Source organism: Apis dorsata, unplaced genomic scaffold (assembly GCF_000469605.1).
Source record: "Apis dorsata unplaced genomic scaffold, Apis dorsata 1.3 scaffold_77, whole genome shotgun sequence".
Taxonomy (NCBI): domain Eukaryota; kingdom Metazoa; phylum Arthropoda; class Insecta; order Hymenoptera; family Apidae; genus Apis; species Apis dorsata.
In genome coordinates, this window is record NW_006263375.1 from 13652 (window position 1) to 18335 (window position 4684).

The 4684-nt window shown below is 40.9% G+C and overlaps 1 long non-coding RNA gene across 1 annotated transcript in view; it reads left to right on the top strand.

Annotated features, from left to right (window-relative positions):
* The first annotated feature begins 1857 nt into the window (after positions 1–1857).
* LOC116184944 overlaps positions 1858–4684 on the top strand; it is a 4515-nt gene continuing 1688 nt past the window's right edge. Inside the window, exon 1 of the long non-coding RNA XR_004149640.1 lies at positions 1858–1994. This is a non-coding gene — a long non-coding RNA (uncharacterized LOC116184944). The remainder of the gene's footprint in view (positions 1995–4684) is intronic.

Sequence of the window (4684 nt, forward strand, 5' to 3'; positions counted from 1 at the left end):
GGGCGGAAACAAGAAAGGTTGGAGCTCGGAGCGATACGATCGGGAGGGGTTGGGGGAATTTCGAGTGGAATTGCTCGATCGAGCAACTTTTAACTTTTATTTATTTCGTCTCGTCACGCATCCGTACATCACCGAATATAACTTTTACCTCGTTTCATCCGATCTATCGATCTAAAGATTGCAAAGCGCGAATCGAGCGAGAGGGGAAATAAATATCAATCATTTCGAGAAATTGTTTGCAAAAAAAAGAAATACTTTCCAATTCACTTTTGATTTTCCTTCGGAAAAAATTCAGCTCATTTATGGATTAACTTGATAAAAATTCTCGAAAAGATTTCGAGAAAGTATACCCAATACGAAGAATCGAACTTAAAGAGCTGAAAAAACTTAAAGGAGATTTCCCCCACTCTTTCTTCAAGTATACATAAAGAACGAGAAGGAATACTTTGTTTGACGCAGATTCTTCTTTAAAAGTAAAGTGTTAAATCTGTTTACGCGAAGGAATCTATTCAAGTATTTATATAAAACGTTCTGTCCAAGAGATCGGCTGAAAGGGCGCAAAGTCTATTCCTCCCCTTCTCGCCCCACCGAGGAAACGGGTTCTTCTACGAAAGAAGGTGGCGCCGCGATGCATATTGAGAACGTGCCACGTGGACGAGACGTGGTCCCTCCGTATATCCCCAGCTTCCCTTAAAAGGGACGGTCTAACACCTCGGAATCCGAGCAGCGCTTTTCTCGGATGAGCATTATGCTTAATAGCGGCGGGATAAAGATTGTAGGGCGGGGTTCCATTTCGTATGCATGGTGCGCGTTAACTCAAGGAACGCGCTTCACGTGTAAACATATATTTCAGAGAGGCAAGAACTATCCCCTCGTGAAGTTTAAAACGAGTCGTGACGAAATATATACGACGAGCTTCTCTCGTCTCAACAACGTAACAATTTCCCAAAATTTCAAGTTTCTATTCTATTTTCGTAATATTCCACGTAGAGTAGATATTTGTTAGATACTTTTGAGCAGAGAAATTCTATTCAATTACGTAGAAATTAATGAGATAAAATTGAATGGTAAAAAGGGAACCGCGAAAGCAACGACGAATTGCAATAACGAAAAGGAAAGAAACGACGATTCGAAGGGAATACAAATTCGTATTTAAGATAAATTGGTGACGATGCTTTATTTGGCCCAGCCTCGTCGTAAAACGAGCTTTAAGAGATAACATTTTACGCGGCTAATAGATCCAAGAACCAATTTTCTTCCCGCGTTTACCCACAGATGGTTCCATTGTCGAGCCTTTCCCGAGATGAAATATCGTCAGCAGGGATATGTTTTTGAAGCACGCTCGTTTCCTAATCAGCGAGCCCGTCCTTTGCCCGACCAACCGCAATACTCTCTACTTTACCCTACCGTATAATATCGTATAATACGAAGTTGGCTACATCTACCGGTTACCGTACATAACTAAAATAATCGCGAATAAAATTGAACGAAGCGAACTAGCGGTTTCTCTATCATTACAGAAGGAGAACACGTGTTTCTGCGAAACGAGATTAAATCTCGATACTTTAACGAGAAAAATAAATTATTCCGTTTCCAAATTTCCAAAGAATTAAAATTCGCGAAAGACGTGAACCGAATCATCGTCGAAAAGGATGTGACACCTGAATACCCACGGTTGAATCATCCATCTATTTGACATAATCCTTTCGACCGATCAGAAACCTATATTACTCCCATCTCGGTGGACCGCATTTCCTTTCTAAGACTGGCAACAGAATCGAACAGCGTTGCTTCTGTCGACTCTGCATCTAGGGGGAATATTGTCGCTGTCAGCGAATATGTTTTATAGCAGCATCGCGCCAAGACGGAGGAAGATCTGGCCCTTACCCCTCGGATAGATTGGGCGGGGAAAGAAAACAGGGGAGAGAAGAGGACTACTGAGGAGGAGGAAAAAGAGGGAAGGGAGAGAGAAAAAGCGTATACCATCGCGCTAGGTGGGTATTGGATTTGTAATAGGGGCCATACGGGCTATAAGCGCATCCTCCTCCAACCTTCCTGCTTTAACTCTCTATCCTTTATCCTCTCCCCCTCGTGTCGAAATTGCGAACCATTTTCTCGGATAGAAGATGTCGCGGCGGTGCAAAGTCTCGACTGAATGCATTATTCGCACGACGGAGCAAAGGGCTACCGGGTGTCTCGTTCTTACCTCGTCCCTCTTCCCCCCGCAGCCCCTTTGCTCGGCGCCGATCACGCGGTTGACCGAATACGAAGAAGAACGAATCTATCTATCCATTCTATACGCGCCAGGATTTGTTCTCTTGAACTTCTTCCTCGTAAAGAGGGATCTAATGGTGAAGAGACATGGATGGAGGAAGAGAAATAAATTTTGCAAAAGTTTTTTTATTTTTCTTTTCTTATCGTGAATTATATACGCAACGATCCTGTTGAAGGAGCGAGAGGGATAAAAGATAAGCGATCGATCCGTACACGGATCACGGCCTCGATTATGGTACACGCAGGTGTGGAGCGGTTGTAGCTCGTAAAACAAATTGGCGTCGGTTGAAACGTATCGAGATTGAGTTGTCCAGTTGTACCACCGCTGCAGAACCGTGGTATCGTATATGGGCAGACGATTAATCGTCATTGATCAGAATTTGCACGCCTTTGAGGGTGAATTATTTACGACTGCCCCTCCTCTCCGCGATTGCCGACACGATCGTTCGTGTTTCGATTAGTGTAACGATTGAAACGATTCGTGGACGAATGAAAATATTATTAATAGTCGGTAAGAGAGAGCCATCGAGATTCATCGAGTTAAGATTCGAGGAATAATTTATAAGTTGGAAGTTACGTGGATAGTTAAGCAGTGAAGAAATTTTTCTTCTTTTTTTAATTAAAAATAAATATTCGCGGAGAAAAATTCGCGAACACGCTCGATTTTTCGATCAACTCTCGAGGTCTATCTTTTCCAGACTACGTTCCAACACAATCAAAGACGACTTTTTGGAATTTCGCGCACGTGCCCGCACAAAGGCAGACTTTCTTCCTCCTTCCACGTACGTGATCGAAGAAAATTTCCTTCGTGGGAAAAAAAAAAGTGCATTTTACTCCACTGTGAGGCTACAATAACTGAAGACTTACTTGTCGTGAAAACTTTTCGAAACACCAATCACAACTCCATAGACTCTGTTGTGTATCGATAGAGATATTTTCTTAAAGGAATCCACTCGTAACAATTTTAAAATTGTTAAGAATCCAACTGCGAGCGTAAACTCCAAGTAAGAAAAAAATAAATTCGCGTCTTCACTGCATTCCATTAATTTATAAATCTCGCTCGAAACTTCGAGTGCAATGGCAAACGATAAATGTCAAAAAAATAAATTCGCGTCTTCATTGCATGCCATTAATTTATAAATCTCGCTCGAAACTTCGAGTGCAATGGCAAACGATAAATGTCGACGTAAAAAAAGAAAATCTAGCGGAAAAGTTAAGAAACGGCTTGTATCCCCTAATAAAAAAAAAAAAAAATTAACGACAGCTTTAAAAAAAAATGTTTTCTTCCCTGAGAAATGTATCTAATATAAAGTTTGGTATTTGCGAAGATGGTGGGATAAACTGACCACCAACCAACCTGGCTCCCTTAAATGCATCGCTGATTTACGTTTACTGTTAATTTATACCATTTCGCGCGGTGATTATGAAAATGAGTGGAACGCGTTACCCAACTTTCTTAATTACTTTCCTACTACCTTCGAAAGAGCGTTTTGCGAACGGAAGAAGGCTTTGCGATAATTTATTGTAATTGCTCGCGTTTTATATAAAGTATATTTCGAATATGCCCGAATTTATATGAATACCTTCGCCAAATTTCGCTCGCTCGACGACTCAACTTCTAAGAATATTCTTTATAATTCAAACGGGCATGATATATTCTGGTTAAAATGATTAAAATAATTTTTTGAGACATTGAACAACTCGATAAATTAATAGGGATAAAAGATGTTTGAAACACGCATCGTCGTGTAAGCTCGCATTAATCACTCGCTCGAAGAAGCAACTTTACACACGGGAGTAGATTTGTACAAGAATCTGCTCACGGCGGAGCTCAGGAATGTAAATTCAACTCACATATAGGTATGCGAAAATAGGTTGAAGTTCTGAGCAAGTTCGAGATTAGTTCTAAGCAAAATCTCGTTGAATCCTGGCAAGACACGAGGTTTTGGTTATTAGACTCAGGCGTAGATTTAGATTCGAGACAAGATCTCGAGAGAGGATTAAGGTAAGAGGAAAATTGGAAAATCGAATAGAAGGTGGAAACTCGAGGAATTTTGATAGACTGAAAAATAACGATGAAGATTGAATTAAGATCGATAGCTCGAGATCGTTGTCTCGAAAATTTCGTCTAGAATCGATCGTATACTTTTCTTCTTCCTTTCTTCGATTTTAAACAAGTTAAAAATATTTCGCTGCCTCTCGAGATGAAAAAGAGGGGGCGTCGTATTATCCTCGAGAAGAAGCGAGACAAAAGAGGAAGTCGATCTCTGGGAGCGTATGCGGGGCACGTAAGTGTTGTTTATCAGCAGAAAACGCTCCCAGTTGTCTTCAGGTTCGAATTGTTTCGAAGGAAAATAGGAATTCCCTGTGTTATACTCTATTGCCCGGACACCGGATATATATATATATA